Source organism: Stegostoma tigrinum, chromosome 17 (genome assembly GCF_030684315.1).
Source record: "Stegostoma tigrinum isolate sSteTig4 chromosome 17, sSteTig4.hap1, whole genome shotgun sequence".
Lineage (NCBI taxonomy): Eukaryota > Metazoa > Chordata > Chondrichthyes > Orectolobiformes > Stegostomatidae > Stegostoma > Stegostoma tigrinum.
Window position 1 is genome coordinate 3,337,156 of NC_081370.1, and position 25,328 is coordinate 3,362,483.

Genomic DNA, 25,328 nt, shown 5'->3' on the forward strand with positions numbered 1-25,328 from the left:
CTCCCATTATGTTGCTCGAGCATTGACTTGCGGATCAGTAAAAGGTAAAGCCCTCGTCCCTTTTATGAACCAAGGCCATCTCCATGACACTGCTCCTGACGCTCCCATTCACATCGTTGTCACTTCCACGACTTACTTAATATTAATCGCCTCATCTAAAATCTCCAATACCCAGTTCAAATGTTGCTGCAAGCCTTTATCACTGACTATTTCTGGAGTCACTGGATTCCCATATCTCGTCATGTTACATCACACATTTATATTCAAATATACAAATCCACCAATTTCTGAACAGCCTCAACTTCTCAAATCTCTTCCAATCCTAATCCAAGCATTCTGCCTCCATTCTTCCAAACTTGACCTTCTTCAAATCTACTTTTTCTCCACTTCACCTCCAGACTTCCATTCCATTTCTAGAGGTGAAATGACAGGGTCACCAATAGTTGACCAGCATTTTGTGTCCTTTTTTTAAATGTCAACTGGCAACGTTCACAATAACACGGTGAAATCGCTATTGTAGTTCAGAAGGCTACGAGCGACATTTCTTACCATGGTTCCTCACAAAGGCAAGCGATATCTACCTTGGGTTGAGGAGGCTCTGACATTGATGCATCTATGAATGTAATCTCTGATCAGCCAATCCTCTGTTTGGGACTTGGGCCAGATTTCATGCAACCATTCATGGCAGGGGCCAGGGTGGGTCAGGCCTACTTAACCTCGGCAGAGCTACCGCTGATGGGAGACCCACCCTGGATTAAGAAGGCAGGCAAGAGACCCCGTTGTGGCTACCACCAGTGGATGCTAATTCACTCACTGGTGAGCCACTTGACATTCATTGAGACCGCCACAGTTTCGTCGTGCCTCGGGGATTTAACAGGAACGTCCCCACACAGCTTTGCCCTACCCTCGGGCTGCCACCCAGGCGGGGTGGTTATCAAACAGTCTGTGCCTCACCAAGGGATCCAGCAGAGGTGAGTGGGGGGGGGATGTTGGGGGGTAAGGATTACCAAATACCAAACCGTGCCCTGGTCTCCTACTTGCCTTCCCCGGTGGCTGACATTCGCACCATGAGTCCCCATCTCATCCTCACTCACTTTGGTGGATACAGAGGCCAGCGTCCACTCTCACTAGCGCTGCCACCGATGAACAGCCATCCGGGCAGCGTTGCTGAGTGGCCAGGTCATTTGTCAGGTGTGAGGCACTCTCTCGCCCCAGTTCTCCGACACTTGGGCACAGCTGGCATTTTTGAAAAATATACGCGTAGCCCTTTTATAAATAATTCATGTTTCACTCACGCGGTGCTCTATGGGAAAGTGCTGCTGGGATTGAACCATAGGATTGGAGTCACACTGGGACCAGCCTGGATAAGGATGCTCTGGTGTTGTCCCTAAAGGACGTGAGCTGACCAGTTGAGATTTTATGGTAATTCAACTGCTCCTCGGTCATTTATTATTTATATTTCTTAGAGTCAGAGGGGTTTACAAAGAGAAACAGGCCCTTCAGCCCAACATGTCCATGCTGCCCACTTTTCACAAGTAAACTGGCCCATAGTCCTCCATACCTCTCCCACCCATGTGCTTGTTCAAATGTTTCTTAAATGGCAGAAGTGTACTCACTTCCACCATTACCTCTGGCAGCCTGTTACACACACTCACCACCATCTGTGTGAAAGAATTGCCCCTCTAGACCCTTTTGTACCTTTCCCCTCTGCCCCTACCGTGGGGAAATGCTGTTGACTATTTACCTTATCTATGCCTCACGATTTTATAGACCACTGTAAGGACACCGCTCAGCCTCTGATCCTCAAGGGAAAAAAGTTCTTGTCTATCTAGCGTCTCCTTATAACTTTAGCTTTCCAGCCCAGGTAGCATCCTAGCGAGGCTTTTCAAAAATCTTTCGAGTTTTATAATATCCCTGCTATAATAGTAGGGTGACCAGAACTACACGCAGTACTCTAAATGTGGCCTTACATAGAACATAGAAAAGTACTGCACAGTACAGGCCCTTTGGCCCACGATGTTGTCCCGTGGAATATTCCTAATCCAAAAATAAAATAACCTAACCTACATTCCCCTCAATTCACTGCTGTCCATGTGCATGTCCAGCAGTTGCTTAAATGTCACGAATGACTCCGCTTCCACGACTACCACTGGCAAACTATTCCATGCGCTCACAACTCTCTGGGTGAAGAACCTCCCTCTGACGTCTCCTCTATACCTTCCTCCTAACACCTTAAAACTATGACCCCTCGTGACAGTCAATCCTGCCCTGGGGAAAAGTCTCTTACTAACCTCATGTACAATTGAAACAAGACATCTCATCCCCTATACTCAATGCTCTGGCTAATGAAAGCAAGAATGTCAAAAGCCTTCTTCGCCACCCCATGGACCTGGATGCTTCAAGGAGAGATGAACTTATAACCCTAGACATCTTTGTTCTACAACACTCTCTACCAACGACTCTGTAAGTCCTGCCTGGGTTTGCCTTACCAAAATGCAACACCTCACATTTATCTAAATTAAACTCCGTCTGCCACTCCTCATCCCACTGACCCGGTTGATCAAGATCTCGTTGTATTCCCAGATAACCTTGTTCACTGCCCGCTACACCACCGATTCACAAACTTACTAACTATATCTCCTAAATTCTCATCCAAATCATTTATGTAAATGACAAATAATGGTGGACCCAGCACACACACACACTGGTCATAGGCCTCCAGTCCAAGAGACAACTGTCTATCACCACCCTCTGTCTTCTACCTTCAAGCCAATTTTGTATCTAATTAGCTAGCTGTCCCTGCATCCTGTGAGATTTAACCTTACTCAACCATGCTGTACCTTGTCAAAGGCCTTGCTGAAGTCCTGCCCTCATCTACTTTCTTTGTCCCCCTTCAAAATAACTCAATGAAATTCACGAGACACAATTTCCCATGCACAAAGCAATGCTGACTATCCCAAATGAGTCCTTGCCTCTCCAAATGCCTGTAGAATCCAGTCTCTCAGAATCACCTCAATATATTTATTACTTGTACCAAACAGCCTGTGATGTGATATGAACACAAATTCTCAGAATTACTGGTCCAGTTACTTGACTGTCACATAACTGTGTTCCATCCATGATGTAGATTCTGATCTGCAAATGATTGCGTTCTTGACCCTATTCGGGAGGAGTCGCAGAATTTTTTTTTTGCACATACCTGACCTGGCCAGCAAGTGGCACCAGTGCTCTATGTTCACATCAGAGATGTTACTGTCATGTCAATAATCCAGGATAGGTGTACTGACCACATTACACTCATCCCTGCAAGGATCAGAAAAGCTCACACTCGAAAACAATATGTTCAGCCGTTTGTGCCTCACTTGAGTCAATTCACATTTAAAAGTAAGACATTTGAACAAAGTGTCTGGCAAAATGTGTTCAAAATTTAGCAGTCCGTGGCTAGATGGTGAGGAGTTGGGAAGGGGCAGTAAAATGCCACATTTGGGAGGGAAATTGTATGGAGCCCACTTGTGTGGGAGAGGTGGAAGGCAGGGTACGTAGTTAGGTAAATAAATCCCAGTCAGCAGTTTTGTGATATGTCAGATCTCACACTATTCTGTGATGGATACACACAGGTTATACATTCACAGCTCATGAAAACTTGGTAGAAAGCCTGACCTTCACACCCAGTTCACAATCATTTTACAAGGTAGGAGGAACTAGGCAACTAGTAGACTGTTCAGCAACATGAGTTTTAATGATTGTTTGCAAGAGTATGGGCCAGGAGCCAGCAGGTGGGATTAGTTTAGTTTGGAATATCTGGTCAGCATAAACTAGTTGCACCAAAGGATCCATTTCTGTCCTGCATGGCTTTATAAATCACTTGCTAACCCCATGGACCTTCATACCACTACATTTCTAGAGATTGTTCAATCTGTTTTGAACACACTGCATATCCTAGTTTCCACAGATCTTTGAGAAAAAGATTCAATCCACTGAATGAAGAGATTTCTCTTCATCCCCTTCCTAAATAACATGTCTAGGCCCGAAACGTCAGCTTTTGTGCTCCTGAGATGCTGCTTGGCCTGCTGTGTTCATCCAGCCTCACATTTGATTATCTTAAGACAGTGTTCCCCGGTTTTGGACTCCCAGTGCAGGGAAACATCCAGAGTCTTCCCTGTCCAGCCTATTATGAACTTTGTGAGTTACAATGCGATCAACTTTTCTTCCAGGCTTATTGACTGCAAACCCAGTCTCCTCAATCTGCCCTCAAAGGACAGCTACACCATTCCAGAAATCACCCTGTTTACCTCTGCTACCTTCTGTACCTTAGATAAAATTACCAAAACCGCACATGAGACTCTAGGTGCTGTTTCATCAAGGTTCTGTACAATTGAAAATAGCAAGAACTGCAGATGCTGGAGTCAGAGACAACACAGTGTGGAGCTGGAGGAACACAGCAGGTCAAGCAGCATCACAGGAGCAGAAAACTGAAGTTTTGGGTCGGGACCCTTCTTCTTCACAGTAAGGGTTCCCAACCCGAAACGTCAACTTTCCTGCTCTTCTGATGCTGCCTGACCTGCTGTGTTCCTCCAGCTCCACACTATGTTGTCTCTGTATATTTGAAGCAAGACTTCCTTGCTCCTGTACTCCAATAGTTTTGTGATAAGGGCCAAAACGCCATTTTCCTTCCTAATTTCCAAGTGCACCGTGCACGTTAACTTCAGTAACATATTAATTTGGGCACCCAAGAGATTTTGTACATCGACACTTACCAATCTCTCACTATCGAAGGAATACTCTGCACGTCTGATCCTATTACCAATGTGGCCAACCTCACACTTACCCACACTCTAGTCCAACTGTTCTTGGCCTCTCCTTAAGCCCATCCAAATTTCCTGCAAGTCGCTTTACATCATTTCCTTAAGAACAGACAATGGCCGGGGCTCCATCAAGGCCAAGGAGGGTGGAGCAATATGTCAGGACTCAGAACCCCCAGGGAGCCAGCTTGGTCAGAGGAAATGCCACTATGCTCAGGTCAAAGGACAGGGGCACCTCCTGTGATCGGGTGAGGGGCAGCAACCCCACCCATCCCAACTATATTCAGATTGGGAGAGTCGGAGTCACTGTGCCCGGGTCAGAAGTGGCCCAGCGCTAAACTCAGGAGCAGCCTTGCAGTGCTCCAACAGTCACAGCCTGCCAACCTGAAAACATCCATTTATTCTGATTCTCAATTTGTGCCAATCCCTAATCCATGCCAATGCATTTCCACCTGCCCCGTGCACTCTAAACTTCATTTAGTGATCTAGAAAGTTCCGACCAACCCAAAAGCCCTCAGTAAATCCAATTACGCCATATCCACTGGTTCTCTCTAATCTAGTAAAAGCCTGGAGAATCGCCATCAGTTTCATCAGACATGATTTCATCTTCATAACCAGAGGCTAAGGGGTGACCTTATACAGGCTTATAAAATCATGAGAGCCACAGATAGGGTGAATGGCCAAGGTGTTTCACCCACCTCCGCCACCCCAGGGTATGGGAATCCAAAACTAGACGGCATTAGGTTTAGGGTAAGAGGGGCAAGATTTAAAAGGGACCCAAGGGGCAACATTTTCATGCAGAGGGTGGTGCGTGCATGGAATGAGCTGCCAGAGGAGGTCATGGAGACTGGTACAGTTACAACATTTACAAAGGCATCTGGATGGGAATATGAAGGGTTTAGAGAGATATGGGTCAAATGCTGACAAATAGGACTAGGTCAATTTAGGATCTCTGGTTGGCATGGACGGATTGGACCGAAGGGTCTGTTTCTGTGCTGCATGCCTCTATGAAGCCCACATCCTGTGAATGAGTAAAAATGCTTGCCACTCTATGGGTGGTGGCTGAACCCAACAAGTTTCTTTTAAATTTGTAGGACACAGACATTGCTGGGCTTAGGCTAGCATTTATTGCCCATCCCCAGTTATCCTTGAGAAGCTGGTAGTGAGCTACTGCCTCAGTACAGACCTCTACAGTCCATGTGCTGTATGAAGTTCCCCGTTGCCCTGAGGGAGGGAAGTCCTTGCTTCCTTGTACCGTAAAGGACATTGTTGGAGATCACTCTTGACAGAGATCCATCAAAATGGCATAGGTCATCTCAAGCTCTGTAAGCTCTTGGCCTGCCAATTCTCTGAGATAGATTTCTGTGCAAACATGGGACCAAGACCAACATTTTCTTGCTTTGAATAACAGCGTCTGTCAAGCTCACCTCCTCACAAATCTCCAGGGACTCATCCACATCCCCACTATCTAACAAAAGAAAGTTGGTTGGGGGGGGGGGGGGGGGGGGGGAGGGGGCAAGTGGCAGGGCCTCCCTGTTTGCCCAGGAAGCTTTTTATTTTAAATGGTTTCCACCCAATTCCTGGTGCACTGCCAGCTGACAGGACCTTGCTGCATCTTAGCTTACCATCAGGGAAGCTATCTAGTGATGGGATTGGCAGAGGTCCACTTACTAAATCTCCTGAAGATGGATGGCCTCGATAGACAATGAAGAGACCAAACGAAGAACCGTTTTCCCAGGGCTACCAGCTGCACGGTTGCTCCCAGCCACCACCACACCCAGACCTAGTGCTGCTGAGAACTGCTGCAGGGAGACATTGTGCAGCTTGACCTTAGCAAAGGGAAGAGCTCTCAGTCATGCCCATGAGGATGACCCAAAATGCAAGCACCCTCCCACAATGTTTGCCCTGCTGCCTTGACAGTGGCCTCCTTCCTCAAGCTGCAAAGCCGTCAGGCCCCTGAGGGGGCGGGGAAGGGTGGAAACCCCACCCACTGCCACGTCCGCACCCCTCCCCGCCCACCCCCACCCTGCCTACTCTACATTGCTGCCTCCAGGCAATATCACTACTGACTCCTAACCAAGCCTGTTGGCCCCCTGTTACAAAAAAAATTCTCTATGTCAGGACTTACCCAGCTCTCCCAAACCCCAACCTATCCTCTGGGAAGATCCTGATCAGTGTTTGTGGAATATATTGAGCTGACCTCTATTCCCAAAAGTTTAGTCTCTATTGCCCCTTTAGCTTAGGAAATGAAAGCAGCAAGTCAATTTCAAAAACAGAAACATTTATGAACATTTCTTTCTATCTTTCCTCTCTCTGCCTCTACATATTTTGCTCACCCATCACAAAGGCTTGTCCTTCTGGTTGTTTCCATATATCATTGAATCCCTACTGTGTGGAAACAGGCCATTTGGCCCAACATGTCCACATTGCCCCTCTGAAGAGCATCCCACCCAGACCCAACCCCTATCCCTGTACTGCACATGTCTAGCCCACCTAACCTAAACATCCCTGCACATTATGGGGCAATTTAGCATGGCCAATCCACCCTAACCTGCACATTTTTGGACTGTGGGAGGGAACCAGAGCACCCAGAGGACGTCCACGCAGACACGGGGAGAATGTGCAAACGCCACAAAGACAGTCAGCATGGAACCGACCCTGGGATCCTGGCGCCGTGAGGCAGCAGTGCTAACCACTGAGCCACCGTGCCACATTCAGACATTTTCTGCCAGTTTCCTCTTTTGCCTTTTCTCTCGCTCGCTCCCCGCAATGCTTTTTTTTTAATAGTTGTGAAGGAGAGAAACAAAATATCAATGCAAGGTCTTAATGCAGCAAAAGCCCTTCACAGGAGTGATACTGAGACAAATGGAACAGAAAATGGGCTGGAATTTAACAGAAACCCCAACAATGGTTTCATAGCAGGTGAGGGCTTTGCTGTGTCCAATCTGGTTCAGTCTGAGCCAGGAATGCCAGTGAACAGCCTTCCCTAGTCCTTATCAGATGGGGCAAGTCCACACAGCATTGCAATGCAGGTTCCTGCGAAGGGGTCCCTCATTCAAAGGCCCTCAATGTAGAACCAGGGGGCAATCAACTTTGGGCAAGGAGGGCCCAAGCAGCAGAGCCTCCCCTTCACTGCCCCATGACCAAAGCCCATGACTTACCTCTCACTGCCTTACACTTGTGGCACCAGTGATGACGCTGGGGTCCGGGCGGGGGGGTGCGGGATGTGGTATCACTGGCAGTGGTCAGTGCTGCCTGATAGAGCCTCTGGACTTCCACCGGCCTCTGCCAGCTCTCGGTGGGCAAGATTTCCTCCGCAGGGCTCACTGATCCAGACGCAGTCTGACCAGTATCCAGTTAAGTGACTCCTAACCAAACCGACCTCTTTTTAAGAGGTGGTCGTAAAACTGTGAAAACAGTAAAACTGGCCAGCAACACTGGCTTGATTTGACTCCAAATTCAGGATGGAGGACCAGTGTGTTGGTTTCAAAGTATTATTCACTTTCCCTGGCATTTCTTCCTGTGAGGCGTTGGGGTGGGGTGTTTGCTTTTTGTTGACCAACTGCCTCAGCCAGGGGTTAGATAGATTTGAGTTTATGGGAGGCTATTAAAAGGAGGACATTTTCAAGCTTGAAGCTCATAAAAGTGTGAATAAAGGGTTTGGCAGTGTTTGGGGTAGAATTGGCAAGTATGCTACGGTGTGACTGACACAGAGGTAAACAGACGTTGATTGGAAAACAGTGTGAAACTCACCTCAAGGTCAACCTGGAGACTGAGCAGTTAGCGAGGCTCAGATGCACCGTAGTCCATAACAAGCCTTGAGAGCATCCTCAAAGTTTTCTCGCTTTCTTTAAATTTGCAATAATGGTGTTGTCCAAACTGCTTCCTTTCACTGATTTAAGGTTGAAGCATGTCACTATATAACCAGACAGGTTTTTTTCAGACAGACAGGCTTCCTGCAAAAACAGATGCAGCCTTCCTTGCTACTGCAAGGTCTCTGGCCAGATGCCACTGGCCACTAAGTAACAATACCATTTGTCATTAACTCAGTGGTTTGTGTTAAAGACACATTTCCTGCGTCCCTCAACAACCCCCTCCCCCCAACACCCCACATTAACTGCGTACATGTTTAATACGGTAAGTACACTGACACTCTTTTGAGCAGTCCACGACAAATTCATCATTCGGACCCAGCGATATTAGCTATTATCGATAGGGAAATAGGATGCCAGGGCAATGAGTTAGAGAGAGGGAATTACCCATAAGGATTGTCCTTCCCAGCAACTGTACGGCTGATGCCTGCTGGAAAATTCACTCGGGCGAACAGAGGATGAGAGAATAAAATTGTCCGCAGGGTCAGGCTCAATGCTAAGGGAACAGAAGTGTCAGGGCTCCATCCATGTCATTACTGACCGTTCAAAAGAGAACATAATTGGAGGCCTGGAGACAGTAAGGACTGCAGATGGTGGAAGCTAGAGTCAGAAAATGTGGAGCTGGAAAAGCATCAGATGCTGTCGGACCAGCTGTGCTTTTCCAGCTCCACATTTATTGACATATCAGTGTCTACAACAGGAATAGAGTGTTCTGGAGGTTAGTCGAAAACGTTTATTTACAGTCCCTGAATTTTTTTTTTATTCCCTATTCACTTTTGGGAGTCACTGGCCGGACCAGCATTTCATGCCTGTCCCCAAGTGCCCTTGAGAAGGTGGTGGTGATCTGCCTTCTTGAACTGCTGCAGTCCTCCTGCTGTGGGTTGACCCACAATGCCAATCGAGAGGGAATTCCAGAATTTTGACCCAGTGACAATGAAGGAACGGTGATATATTTCCAAATTGGGATAGTGGGTGACTTGGAGGGGAACTTGAAGGTAGTGGCGTTCCCATAGATCTGCTGTCCGTGTCCTTCTAGATGGAAGTGGTCGTGGGTTTGGAAGGTGCTGCCTGAAAATGTTTGGTGAATTTCGGCAGTGTACCTTGTAGATAGTACACACTGCTGCAACTGAGTGTTGGTGGTGAAGGGAGTGAATGCTTGTGGGTGTGACGCCAATCAAGCAGCTGCTGTGCCCTGGATGGTGTCAAGCTTCTTGAGTGTTGATGGGGCTGCACCCATCCAGGCAAGTGGGGGGTATCCCATCACACTCCTGACTTGTGCCTTGTAGATGGGGGACAGGCTTTGAGGAGTCAGGCTGAAAGATTGAAATATTAGTTTCTGTAGCTATAAGGGGTAGCCATTTAATCACTGTTGCACAAAGCACGGAAAACCTCTGTCCAGCAAACAGTGCTGTCCTCAGAGATGCTTCAATATTGGAGCTTCACATCTTGGATACAAGATGTTTGCCGGACTCTCCAGAAGAGAACTTGAACCGCATTTTAAACAGAATTGCTACCTTCCCACTGCTGGCCTCGGCTGATCTTAGCCCAATGGTTACAAACTGGAAGGTTGGTCTGACCTGTGGAGAGAGTTGCAGCAACCTATATCACCATGTGTGTTCTGGAAGTTGTAGCATAAACAGCGCAGACCATCGAACTGCAGCTGCCAAGTCAAACACAACCTATATTTTCACCCGAAGCAAATCAGTGCTACATCAACAGGTTTGATTATTAACTGGTGAGCTGTTGTTTGGTGGTTTTGGGAGCAGCAAATGCCACTTCTTAAACTGAAGCCAAACAATTGTGACCCCTTTTCTAGACGGCACACAGAATAAGGATCCAGAGCACAGGAAACTTTTATAAGTTTAAAAAATATATATATTATTCAGTTTCCACTTCACACTCCAGACCATTGGTCACAGAACGTCTCTCAAGATTTACCAGTGCACACCAAGTTTTGCCACAGTCATCTCCAAATGCAGGTTGGCAGTCAGACTGAGATCTAAGCTGCTGAACCATGGTATAAAAAGTGACCGTGTTGTGCAATTGCTAAACAGTCTAATTTAAAATACACTTAGAAAAAGATTACTTGAAACTGGCCAATTCCCAGGGCAATTCTTCTTCTCAGTCAGTCCTTTGGAATCAAGGATCAATTGCTCCCACTCTGGCTTGGAATTACAGATTCTGCCAAATGTGGAGACTGAGCAGGAAGTATGGATGTATGGAGTATTTGGAGGCTTCCATGTTCTCTTCAGGCTCTGAGAATATTTGTCCTCCCAATGTCTCTCTATGTGCTCGGTGCTCTCTCCAATGCGTTGCTCTACTATGGTTAGTCATGAGCCAGGGATTTCCATTAGTCAGCTGGGAATTAACCCTCTGCAAAGATTCTTTCATACTAGCTGAACCTTCCTCAAACTCTGGTGAGGTAGCCATTTGAAAGGTTGGAAAGGATGTTGCTTGATGATAAAAGAAAAACTTGACTTTGTACAGTGCCTATCACATCGACTCAAATGTTCGAAAGCGTCCCAAGTATTTTTGAAACTTTTGTTATAATATAGAACAACACAGCAGTCAATAGCTACTGTCCAGGCTACCAGGAGAAGGTCTGTATCCTGCTCTTGCCTTGAGATTTTTTGCATACACCTCAGCAACTAAATGGGATTTGGCTTTAGCCTCTAAATCAAATGATAGCACGTCCACCAACGCAGCAATTAACAGTCTCTGGAGTGAAATTATTGTTTGTTATTATGCTGCAAAAGGTCTATTCAGCACATTGTGCCAGCTCTGGCTCTATTGCTGATTGCCAATCTCCTGCCCTTTCCCCTCATCCTTACATTCCATTACAATCCACCTAACCATCCAATGCCTTCTTGAATGCCTCAATTGAGCCTGCCTCCACCATATTTCCAGGCATTGCATTCCATCCCCTAAATACTCTGAAAAGGTTTTTATTTTAAATCCCCTGCATCATTTGCATATCACATCAAACCTATGCCCTCTCGTTCCTGTTTCTTTTACAAGAACCCTTAGCCTTTTGATTCAGGGTCAAGAGTGCATACATTATAACACTGCTGACATGTCAAGGGACTTCTTAAACATAAATGGGTTCATAGCATTGCATTCATGTCAAACTTCACCCCAATTAATTAAATGGCTAATAATAACAACATTCAGAATGGTTTCTAATACATTATACATGGCAAGAACCATTGAGTGTGAAGAAGGGCAGCAAGGAAAGCATTTTAACTGCAATGCGAGTGACCTAAGTTGCAACGTGACTGACATAATGGGTGGAATTTCCCACTATCTCGAGACGGATGAGCAATGGCTAGAAATGTGAGAAAGTATGAAACATTAACAAACAGGAAGTTTGACAAGACAAAAATTTCCAAATTTGCCCCTTAACATCGAAAGAGTGCATTCAGAATTTCACTGAATGAGCAGCAACTACTTTTATGTCCATGCATGTGCATCTCATCAATAGCTCGGAGATAACGGGAACTGCAGATGCTGGAGAATCCAAGATAACAAAGTGTGGAGCTGGATGAACACAGCAGGCCAAGCAGCATCTCAGGAGCACAAAAGCTGACGTTTGAAGGGTCTAGACACTCTCTGATGAAGGGTCTAGGCCCGAAACGTCAGCTTTTGTGCTCCTGAGGCCCTGCTTGGCCTGCTGTGTTCATCCAGCCTCACACTTTATTATCATCAATAGCTCAGCTCACTTTGTCTCCATGCAGCTTGCAAATCTCTTCTGCTCCCCAGACAAACTGGACAAAGCCAACTGCTAACATCATAGTCCGTGGTTGTCCTTCATCCAGGCGAGTTGGCAATGGCAAATCAAGAAGCTTTCCACATCATCATGCCCACTTTCAGACCGGTTTACACAACATTTCAGCTCTTCAGGGCTGGAACTCAGAGGCATCCACACCTTGTATATGTCTTCTAGGTGCTTTGTACACCGCAACATAACATGCATTATGCATCTCTACAGGATGCACCTTACAGCACTCACTCACTACAGCACTTACTGCCTGGCAGCATCTGGAGCTTGAGTTGCTCTCCAGTAGATAGGGACCGGCAGCCAATCTGCCCCAGCTCAATGCACTCAGCAGTCAAGGGGGTGGACATGTCGCTTAGTGACACTGTGCTTCGCCCACGTCACCAACTACAACTTGTGCCAGCAACTTACATGGAAAACACATGAGTATGCTTCAACCAAACAGCTGTGTGTGACATCAGTGGGGACCTGTCCTTAGTGGGGTCAAGAGACACAATGGTCAATTAGGGGGTACTGCCGCAGTCAGGCAGAAACCTTGTCCAGTTCTGGTCCAGAAGGTCAAGTGCTACCAGTGGGGGAATTACAACAAATTTAGTCAGGGAGCTTTGGAGACACCAGATTGGCCTGTGGGCAACTTTTTCAGACAATGACACAAAGGGTAGGAACTGAGTGTGATGGCAGTGGAAGAAAGAGCAGATGATGTAGGAACAGGAGAGGTAATGAACTGTCCCTCGGAAACTGCCCAAAACCCATTTTTTCTCCTTTCCCCAGTCCCCATGACTCAACTGCCAACAGTGGTGTGATGTCCTTTTGACTCTTCTGAGAATTTCAAGAATTCCAACTATTTTTATGGGGTGGACAAGAGATATCATGAATCTGCACAAATATTAAGCATGAGAGGCAACTCTAGAGCAGAAGGGGATTAGTTGCAATGCTGTGCTTTTGCTTATGAACTTCCCAAGGGAGTGCAGAGGAAAGAAGAATTGGTAACATTTGGGAAGTTGAGGTGAGAAAGAGCCGTTGAATGGACATGATGCATGCAATAGCGAGAATTGCAATCCACGAGCCTTGGTGAGAGATGTGTGCGGTGGCAGAGTTACAGTGAGAGTGCTGGCCTTGTGTGGGTGAGACAGCAGCAAATTAAAATTGAAAGGATCATTAGAGAATTCTCCCTGCAATGCTGTGCATCTCACTGGGGCACTGGGCTGACCTGAGCTGCTGTATCAGTCCAGGCTGAGTTTGGTGGCCGGTTCTCCTTGATTAGTCACCAGGAACAAGCACAGCCCTGTTCACCAACACTCCATCCACCAGCGGGCACCTGTCAGCAAATCAAGCTACTGCTTTGTCTTTCTTGCCCATTAACTTTGGGCTAACATACAGGACCACAGAGTGAAGTGTCGTTCCTGGCTCACAGAGCCTAAAGTGGTGCACAGCTGAGGTTTAAATATGGTACCAATAGCACGAGCATTACAAAGATCCAGTAACAGAGAGTATTTCTCCCTCTTCTGCTGTGTGATCTCACAAGATGGGCGCTGAAGAGCAAAATTGCACAATTAATAAGATGAAGAGAAGGAGACTGCAAACATAAAGTCCACATGGCCCATGATGGACAGTTGCTACAAATCTCACTTCAGAACACACTTTAGAAAGAATAAAGTTGGGGGGTGCGGTGATAGAATCAGCCTCCAGATCCTTTGCAAAATGTGAACATTACACCGAAAGAATTTTCATACTGGCAATCATTTCTTTAACTAATCGGTGACTATTGTTGTTTGTATATGAGGAATGCCTTAAAATCTAGTAACAGAGCCATGCACAGAAATATTACAAGATAACTTTCTTCCTTAAGGGGCCAGTGGGATGTTCATAAGCATAACCACAACATTGCAACTAATCCCCTCCTGGACAAGTGCCCTATAGTTATCTTTCATGCTTGATATTTTACAGATTGCCCATGTAATTCACAGCATCTCCGGTCCATCCAATAAAAATAGTAGAGATTTTTGAAATTCTCAGGAGAGTCAAAAGGACATCGCCAGCCACAGATAGGAGTTCAGCCAGAGAGACCAGCGAAAAAGAAAAGGAAAGGTGTTTTGGGCATTTTCTGAGGGATATGGCTGATCTTATTTGCAAGAAATTGCTTGTTCTATTTTGAGGCACTGTGGCATTTTGTACAACAAATTGATGTGGAATGTAGATTAGCTAAAATGAGAAAGATTCAAGAGAATGTTTTTTGGTACATAATGTGGGAGACAGTAGTATTATGGTAATGGAACTGGGCTAATAACCCAGATGTCTAGTTCTAGTTGTGCTGAAATTTAAATTTACAAGCAATATGAAGTGACTGTCAGTAATGATGGCTATCTCTGATTGTTGTAAAATTTCTCTGTCTGGTTCACTGATGCCGGTGAAGGAAGGAAATGTCTCCTTCGTACATGGCCTGGCCTCAATGTGACTACAAACACACAGCAAAAGTAACTGCCTTTTAATCGCCCTCGGCAAGCCACTCACTTCAAGGGTCCTTCTACGAAAGGGCTAACATTTCTTCCTAGCTACCTGTGCCCCTCAATTTTGTATACCCGTAACACACTCACTTCAAGGGTAATTAAGGATAGACAACAATTCCTAAACTTGCTCCACTTACTCAGGATGATGATACTTAAGAAATCCAGACCAGCAATTTGACCAACCAAACCGTTTAAGGTGTGGGGAACTGAGTGAGTCAGGAAGCTACTGTTAAGAGAAGCAAACTTCCCTGGCTGTTCAGCTTAGCTTCATTAGTGCCAATACCATCTAGCTTCTGGGTTTTCCCAATCACAGAATGCAGGTATGGCGGCAAGCCACTCCTGTCAGTGAAAGGATTTCTACTCAAAGGGACCTCATCGGGGGCAGAACGGGCCGCCGAGTTTAATCGAGTGCAATATTGTTTGTACTGTGTCATTATTGAAGATGCATACCTGCTGAGAGTGTGCTTCATGGCAGAGGTCTCAATGCCTACAACCAGCCAAGAGACTTATGAGTAGTGTATTGCATTTCCATCCCAATCATTCCTTCTTTCCTACGAGAAAATGGCATGCATTATCATCTTCACTGAGAGTTCTCCAAGTAACGTGCTGTGCACGCTGTTTTTACACATTCACAGTTTGTTATTCCCATCAGTTCCGGCACTGATAGTCTTACAAGTGTGTGTGCCTTTTGATGGTACACATTTAGGCATTTTTTTATTCGTGTATACTGGTCGGAATGATGTGTTCTGCAGTTGCATTTCAAAATCATCTCTCTGCTGACTTCTACAGTAGCTGTGAACCCTACTCCTTTGATTGGAATAAGTGTATCCGCCAAGGCAACACTTCTGTTGGATGATGATTTCAGTATCAAGTGTTCTGGACCGACTCAAAACTATTACTCTGCTTTCTTCCCACAGGTGCCACCAGACCTGCCGAGTTTCTCCAGCAATTTCTGTTTCCGTTTCAGATTTCCAGTGTCCCCAGTTTTATTTCGATCAAGTTTCCCTTTTTTGCCATGCAGTCAGATTCTCTCTGTCCGATGCCATTTTTGTCTGTTCATCAGTCAGCCAATTTGGTGCGCTGGAAATTCCAAATCTCTTCTAGCACATTCAAGATTCTACGAGGAGTTGTCAACTTGCTTCGCGGGCGGCAGATCTTGCTTTTGCTGAGTAATATCTGGAACCCAAATCTGGATTCTCGTCATGACTTGGGGCCTCCTTAGTCCTCAGAATGAGATTCATTCCATTCCAGAGGCTGAACTGTATCTTTGAGGGCTCCGTTTCTGCAATGCCATCTGGGATAATTTGAGAAATATCTGCAAAACTGTTGCATGTTTCAGGTCAGATCAGCATCTATCTAGTAGTTCATTGTCATTCAGTCTTCTTCCGCTGTCTTTGTTGCAAACATCTTTCTCCTTTAAATTTGACGTTGCAAATTACGCTCTAGCAAATTACCTGAATCTTAGGCAATATTTTTCAGATTCCTTCCTTGTCAGATTCACTGTCTGACATCCCCGTGCACCACAATTGCCTGGATAGCCTTTAACAAGCTTGCTTGTCTTCTTACTGGCCAAACAGTTGCCAGAAAATTGTCTTTTCTTTTTCCTCCAAAAATATTGCTTACCCCATGCTGGGTGTGCTTTCTTTTGTTTTATTTGTGGACTTCTGCAATACTTGTACCTGTCCTTCAGCCTTACTTATTTTGTTGGCCTTCCTGTGGAGACTTGTTACCTTTTCTCAACCTGACGTGTTTGAATGGTTTGTGCTGCTTTTTGACACAGTGGATCAGTCTGTGCAGCGTGTCAAAATAAGGCACAGCTCTGGGCTACCTCTCCACGTTGTGGACAAGCACACTTCTCCTCCCATTTACAAGCTGTATCTATTGCTTAGAGCATTAGGCATAGGAGCAGATGTAGGCTATTCAGCAAAATGAGTCTTTACATACAATCTTTGGGTTTTGCAGCATGGAAAGAGACCCTTCGGCCATCCATACCAATTATCAAGCACCTGCCTCCTCTCGTCCCAATTTGCAGAATGTGACCCATAGTCTCCGCACCATTGTGTTGCAAGTGATCATTTAAATACTTCTTGAATGTTCTCACGCTCCTGTCTTTACCACCCTTTGAGGCAGTAAGCTCCATCAAACATCTGGGTGAAAGAAGTCTTAAATCACCTCTAGACATCCTGCCATTTATCTTAAAATCTGTGCGCCCTGGTCCTCCTACTAAAGGGCTAACATTTCTTCCTAGCTATCCCACCTGTGCCCCTCAATTTTGACACTCCCCCTCAGCCTTCTCTCCTTTAGCCCCCGTCTATTTAGTCTTTCTTCACAGCTGAAATGCTCCAGCCCAGAGACATCCTGATGAGTCTTCTCTGTGCCTTGTCGAGTGTGATGATATGCTTCTTATAGCATTGGCAACCAAACATGCACAGCTTTGAGCAAACTAACATCTTGTAGAACTCCATCATAAACTCCTTGCTCCTATAGTCAAGGTCTCAACTCAAGGGCAAGTATCCTACATGCCTTCCTAACCCCCTTATTCATTTGTTTTGTTGCCTTCAAGCATTTATGAATGCATAGCCAAGGTCCCTCTGATCCTTGGGTACTCTGAAGGGCCCAGCTATTCATTATATACTTATTTGCCCCCTGAGTCTTCCCTAAAATGTACCTTTTCAGGATTAAATTCTATTCACCTGTGTTCCATCCATTTGAATGGCCCATCATTATGGTATTACAGTCCAAGGCTTTCCTTTTCACTATATGTACACCTCCAGTTTTCATGTCATCTATGAACTTACTGAGCAAACCTCCTACCCTCATGCCAAGGTCATTAATGTACACTACAAATAGCAAGGAAACCTAGCACCAAACCCTGAGGTACGTCACTGGGCACAGACCTTGAATCATAAAAAAAAAACACCTCCATGTGCCACTAGGCCAATTTTGGATCCAATTTTCCAAACTGTCATGAGTTCGATAGGCACTTACTTGTTTGACCAGTCTCCTATGCAAGACCTTTTCAAATGCCTTACTGAAGTTCACATAGGCATATGTAGACTTACTGTAGACATGAAGACTGATGTTAATTGGTTCTATAGGTACTTTAAGAGAAAGAGATTGGTGAAGACAAAGGGATGTAAGAACTGCTAATGCTGGAGTCAGAGATAACACAGTGTGGAGCTGAAGGAACACAGCAGGCCAGATAGCATCAGAGGAACGGGAAGGTTGATGTTTCGGGTCAGGACCTTTCATAGAAAAATTTAGGTCCCCGACAGATAAAAACAAGGGAACATGTAATAGAGGACAAAGAAACGGCTGTGCAACTGAATACATACTTTTGTTCTGTCTTCACAAAAGAAGACACAAATCAGGTACCAGAAATGTTGGAGAATGCAAGATTTATTGAGAAAGAAGAAGAATTAAGGGAGTTCAATATTAGTACAGAAATGATCCTGGGAAAATTGGTGGGATTGTAAGTGGATAAATTCCCATTGCCTAATATTCTGCAGCCCACAGTGCTTAAGGACATGGCTCTAGAAATAGTGGATGCATTGGTGGTCATCTTCCAGGATTCTATAGACTCTGGAACAGTCCTGCAGATTGGAGGGTAGCTAATGTCACTCCCATATTCAAAAAGAGAGGGAGAGAGAAAATAGGGAATTATGCATTAGTAAGCCGAACATTATTAATGAGTTTCATTCTGGAATCCGTTATCAAGAAATTTATAGCGGATCATTTAGGAAGCAGTGGAAGGATCAGAAACACAGTCAGCATGGATTTTTGAAGGGCAAATCTGTTGGTACTCTATAAAGATGTAACTAATACAGTTGACAAGGGAAGGCCAGTCGATGTGGTATGTCTGGATTTTCAGAAAGCATTTGACAAAATCCTGCCTAAGTGATTATTGTGCAAGATTAAAGCACATGGGATTGGGTGAAGTGTACTGAGATGGATAGGAAACTAGTTGACAGAGAGGAAGCAAAGCGTAGGAACTAATGGGTCATTTTCAAATTAGCAGGCAGTAACTACTGGGCTGCCACAAGGTTTGGTGCTGAGATCCCAGCTATTCACAACATATATTAATTATCTGGACAAGGGAACAAAATGTAACATCTCAAAGTTTACAGATGATACCAAGTTGGGTGGGAGGGTTAACTATGAAGAAGACGCAGAGGTCCTTCAGCATGATCTCGACAGGTTGGGTGAGTTGACAAATCAAATCAATGGCAGACGCAGTATAATTTGGATAAACGTGAGGGTATTCACTTTGGAATCAAAAACAAGGAGGCAGATTACTACTTGAATGGCTGCAAATTGGGAGAGGGGAGTCTGCAACAGGACCTGCGTACCAGTCACTGAAGGTAAGCATGCAGGTGCAGCAGGTGGTAAAGAAGGTAAATAATATGTTGGTCTTCATTGTGACAGGTTTTGAGCACAGGAGGAGGGTTGTGTTGTTGCAGTTATAGAGGACTTTGGTGAGACCACACCTGGAATATTGTGTGCAGTTTTGGTCTCCTTTTCTGAGGAAGGATGCTGTTGCTCTCGAGGGAATGCAGCAAAGGTTTACCAGGCTGATTCTGGGGAGGGCAGGTTTGATGTACGAGGAGAGATTGACTAGGTTAGGAATATTTTCACTAGAGTTTAGGTGAATGAGGTGGGAGCCTCATAGAGACTTATAAAATTCTAACAGGACTGGACAGGGTAGCTGCAGGGAGGATATTCTCAATGATGAGTGTGTCCAGAACCAGAGATCGATGTGAGGATTTGGAGTAGGCCATTTAGGACTGGGATCAGACAACATTTCTTCACCCAAAGAGTGGTGAGCCTGTGGAATTCATTACCACAGAAAGCAGTTAATGCCAAAACATTGTATGTACTCAAGAGATACCTAGTTAACGCACGTGGGGGCGAATGGGATCAAAAGGTTATGGGGAGAAAGCAGGATTAGACTACTGAGTTGGACCCTCATCCAAAATCACGATGAATGGCAAAGTGGGCTTGAAGAGCTGAATGGCCTCCTCCTGCTGCTATCTCCTATGTTTCTATCTTTGGACTGCATTCACTGTGCTACCCTTATTCACCCATCTAGGCCCCTCCCCAAAAGACTCCATCAAACCTGTCAGACAAGATTTCCCCTGGGTAAAGTCATGTCATTTTCGATTAATCCTTGCCTCTCCAAGTGGAAGTTAATTCCGTCTCCCCACAGGACATTTTCCCTATTACCTCCCTACCACTGACGGTAGACTCACTGGACCATTGTTCCCTGGTTTATCCCGACCACTGTCCTTGAATAAGGGCAGCACATTTGCTGCCCTCCAGTCCTCTGGATTCTCCCCTGCATCCAGCGAAGATTGATATCAGGCCCCTAAAATCTCCTCCTTTGCTTCCTACAACAGCCTGCATACATCTCCATCTGGCCCCGAGGGCTTACCCAATTTTAAGTTCGCTAATATCACCTCTTCCTCTTAATTGTAATTGGTTCAATTATATTGCTGTTCTTTTCCCTGATCTCTGTATCTACATTGTTCTTCTTTCTCTTGATTATAGATGTAAATTACTTAAATATCAGTCTAAACACAGTTTGCCAATTTCGTCGCTCACTTTTACTCTAGTTATCCTCTTGCTGCTAATATACTTATAAAGCACCTTCGGACTTTCCTTTGCCTGTCTGTTCATTCCAACTTTTTTATTCTAAGATTACACCTGCAGTGCATGTGCCTCATTGTAGCGGTCCGATGATAATGGCTGGTGGTTCTACCCCAAACAACTGCATTGCAGGTTGATTCTTCAGGAAACAAAATGTATGGAATTACAAGAGGGAAAGGTCTTTCCCGGATGACCTGCTAGGAGCCTGCACTGTTTCCTGCAGATGGGAGCTAGAGGCTATCCTTTCAGGCCAAACTGGCATGGAAACAAATGTCAGGCAAAATTGGCAGCAGGAAGGTGACCCCTTCAACTGAATTCTGTGCCACAATAAGATCAGTAACCTCAGGAGAGCAGGAAAGGCAAACACTGGCTCTCTTTCAGGTTACAATCCCAACATTCTGATTTTGGCCAGAATTCTCCTGGACAGGACTGCTCCTCAGAGCAATGCACATTGTAACTTTATTCATGCCTCACTCAAGGCACTTTCTCACATCCCCATCTGGACAACAATATCAATCATTCCTGCCCATCTTAGCGCATATGCACTCACAACCTATCCCTCACACTCATTGTCCACAAAGGTTGAGACTCCGTCCTCTCCACACAAAGTCCAATTTTTCCACATAGAACTCCCTGCTTCCTTCCATGGCTGTAGAAGAGGGTTCAAAAATTCAGAGATGCCGCGTCTCAAAATCTGAGGGGGCCTTAGAAATCAGCGCAGCGGCAGACTGCCCGGCCATCGGTGATGTAGAAAGGTGATTTCAAAAAAACACCATTCCAAAATGAAATGTTAATATTTGCACATTTGTGATTCAGTTTATACATTTTCACCATCGCAGTTTTAATTCATCCTTTTCATCTCCTGCGGGTCTTTCAACTGCATCACAACAGCTAGAGGATTAAGAAGTCAAGGAGTCCTCAGAAGAAGTTAGACTTTCTGAGGAAGCACTGTCACACACAATCTCACTCATAACCACCGCCAGCGCAGGCATACACACCTCAGTGGGGTTTGGGATCCAGGGAAATAGCGGACTTGGGGTTTCCAGAGAGAGAGCTTTATCCATGCTAAAGCATGTATCACAAATGAACAGTGGCAGCCATTTTAGTCAGTGACAGCAGCAGAACATCCCTGTACAATACTGTCCAAGCTCTGCACTGTTGGATACAAGCACTAAACCTCATTGACGAAAAAAGTGCGAGGCTCTGTCAGCATTTCCCTCGGGAAAGGGTTTGGAAAAGTCTGTCTCAAGTGGGCAGTTGGTGTCCTGGAGCATCAGACTCATGAGTGGAAGCTGACTGTAAATAACAACCTGCTCTCTCAATCTGCCACATTCAATTCTATGTAGTGAGGCCTCATCATGGTCAATGTCTCACTGGAGTGCAGCAAAATCTTCTTATGCTGGACTACATCAAAACTGGATTTGCTGTTTCGTCATGAACTGAGAAGAATTGTTTCATTAAATATACAACGAGTTTCTTCCTAACTGTCTCTGCCACAATTAAGTGCAAAGTTAAAACATACCATGCACAATGAACAAACAAAGGAATTTCTTCACATCTCTCTCTAGCTCTCACAGCAAGGAAGTTAACTTGATGACTTCCCATCATGATTCGCCATATGGTGATCAAGTACTCTTCCTCATACAGCCTTTTAAAAGAATTCAGAAATGTTAACCTCTGTTGTCTCATTTCAGCCTTCTGCAGCTCTGCACTTGAGCTGTCATCTAAATCACTGCTTATGTAGGTTTATCATCCTTCGTTACTGTTCCACTTAATACCTGAGTTACAAGTGTGAAATTACTATTAGCCTCTTATGGCACGCTTGCTACTATACTTGTAATTTCAAAGAATTGGATTTTGAATCCTTCTGTGTCACAGTTCACCCTTCAGTGTCTTTCCATTAAGTACACATACCCATCACTTGTCTTCACTCAAAATATATTATCTCCTAAATGGAATTGAGCCTGCCCGCCTTCAGCCCATTTTAATAACCTGTCTGTATCCTCAGGATGTCTTTTACACTCCTCCCCAGTCGTGGTCACAGCCTACATCAGCAGCAAGTTTTAAGATTGTGTTCCCAACTCTGAATGAATGCTCTGTACCAAGAATCAAAGTGGAGCTAGCAGCTCCTCCATTTTAAACATTAGCCATTGACTGGAACTGCTTATTTCTAATAAATCGACTTTCTAATTGCTACATTTCTTCTTTCATCATAGTCCTGAAATGTTCTGCCATTTCTCGTTATCAAATGCTGTCTGAAAATCCACAGACACTATGTCATTTGTGATTTTTTTGTCTGTCTGCTCATTTACATAGAAAAACACAACTTGGCCTTCATAAATCAATGCTGGCTCTAGACCATTAACACACCCATGCATCTGTAAATATCAACAGAGTAAGATTGACATTCGTACAGCATGTTGCACAACTTCAAGTCTCAGAACACCTTATAATCAATGAAGCACTGTAAATTTTGCCACTTGTGCAATGTATGGGCACGTGAGGCAATCTCTGCAAGTAACACTGTGACATTAGCCAGAAATTTCTTCTTCACTGGTGTTTCATAAGGGGTAAACAAGTAAAGTCATAACAGTCCCAGAGGTCCATAGGGCTGCTCTCTTCTGAGAAAGACAGCTGGTTGAGAGTTTAACTGGTGGGTCACCATGCTTCAGGTGAGGGACAAGGTTGGAATGGCAACCTTTGTGGTAACGCCACTCAGGAAGGAAACTGAACCCACTCAGTTAGTATCGCTCTGCATCACAAAGCAACCATCCAACTAACTGATATTGGGACAAAACAGGTAAATTTACAGCTCCTTTCGCAAAGTGGCACCATGAGAATGCATGCATTCACTTGAGAGGGTAGGATTAACCTCTCCTCTGAGAGACAACACCTTTTTTTTGTCTTGCATGGCACATAGGCATTGCTTGTGAACCTACATCCCTAGTTACCCCTGAACAGGAGCCGGTGGGTCCCCTTCAGGTATCTGCAGTCCATTACTGGAGAGGCCCCTCCCCTGGATGAGGGTAGCGGCATAAAGGAGGCCCTGTCCCACCCCACCACACATCCAGGAACTCACTCGGACCCAGCTCGATATACCTGGCACTTCTGCATTGGGGCAGGCCTCCACTGTTCAACATGAGAAAGTAAAATGTTGACAGTGGCACAAAATCGCTGGTCATTGATTAATTAATTGAACTAACCATCTCTGCGCCAGTACGTTGCCTGCTTCTGGGAGTACGCCATTGAGCCGGGAAGAGGTTGGGCTTACTTCCTGATGGCTCTGGCACCTATCAACACTTCTACCTCCAAAATTGGCTGTGGAGGATGTTAAATCGAGGCCAGTCTGTCAGAAATATCTCCTAGTTTTGGCACAGGAGTCCACATATTGATGAGGAGAACTTTACAGGCAAGCGCAGCACAGTCTCTATACCCAATGGAGTGTCAACTTAACTAATGTGTTCAAGTGCCAGGAGTAGGACCCAAGCCTTGGGCCTCAAAGGACAGTCTGGTACCCTCTGTGCTTTGGCTGTTGTTAAAAGTATGTTGAATTACTTATTTCACGCAAAATAATTTTTTTAGCTCAAATTGTCATTTTCGCTGCCACACTGCACTTTCTATATAACCTCATCATTTTCATTTTTAAAAAATTCATCGGATTCAGGCACACTGGCTCAACCAGAATTTATTGCCTAGCCCAAATTGCCCAGAGTTAAGAGTCAATCAAACATTGCTGTAGATCTGGAGTCACATATCCATTGTGGTGGAAAAGGCCAAAGATGACAGGAACTGACAAGGAGATAGTAGGAACTGCAGACGCTGGAGAATCTGAGATAACATGGTGCAGAGCTGGATGAACACAGCTGATTTTCCGAAGAAGGGTCTAGGCCCGAAACGTCAATAAGAGGCTTACCGATGAGCTGTTAAGTGAATGGAATTATGCTGAGTCATGCAGGTCTGCCAAACAGTTAAAACTGCAGGACATCAATAACTCTGTCTCTACTAGATAAGGCATACATTCGGACAAAATATTCAGGATCGCTCACGTGCATGAATAAGTCCAAATAAGGCATACATTTGGCACAGGGACTTCTGTATTAAGAGCCTGATGAAATCCCTTTGTTCAGCAACACTTCAAAGATTCGCGTTGTAGAGGTACTCTAGGTAAGGTGGCGAGGTGAAGGCATCAAGCAGAGTTCCAGCCTGGCCAGCTGCCAACTCTCCCTGGAAATAACGTCCGGGCTCAGTGACAGAAATCAAAGGTAATGAAAGACAGCGATTGAGATATCACTGGTGGTTAAAAGTGTGTGTTATTTGTTTAAGTACTTCATAGAATTGACTGAGTTGTCCCTCGGAGATGGGCAACAGTTGGACCAGGTAAGAAGGGCAGATTTCTTTCTCTAAAGGACATGAGAAACCCATCTCGTTCAATCCAACAATTGACAATGGTTACATAATTGTCAACAGCTGGCTTTTTACTACAATTTTTTAAAAAACTGAATTCAAAATTCACCCTCCACCGCTGTGGGATTTGGACCAACACCCTCAGAACATTGACCTCGGGTTCTGGATTGCTGGTTCATTGACATTCCCATTACACCACCGCTTCTAACTTTATCCAACACTTCTCTGAAGTTTCAGTTCAGTTTCTTCTTTTAATGTACAATTGTTATGTAACTAAATTAACTTTCTCTCATACGAACAATTCAATTAGTCTTTCTGAGCA

The 25,328-nt window shown here is 45.0% G+C and overlaps 2 long non-coding RNA genes across 5 annotated transcripts in view; one reads left to right on the top strand and one right to left on the bottom strand.

The window, feature by feature from the left end:
• Nucleotides 1–25,328, bottom strand: part of LOC125459247 (uncharacterized) — a 104,171-nt gene that overhangs the window by 27,993 nt on the left and 50,850 nt on the right. The window lies entirely within an intron of this gene.
• The window catches only part of LOC125459249 (uncharacterized), a 33,745-nt gene continuing 33,042 nt past the window's right edge, over nucleotides 24,626–25,328 (top strand). For both annotated transcript variants that reach the window (XR_007248991.2, XR_007248992.2), the window contains exon 1: nucleotides 24,626–24,864. This is a non-coding gene — a long non-coding RNA (uncharacterized LOC125459249). The remainder of the gene's footprint in view (nucleotides 24,865–25,328) is intronic.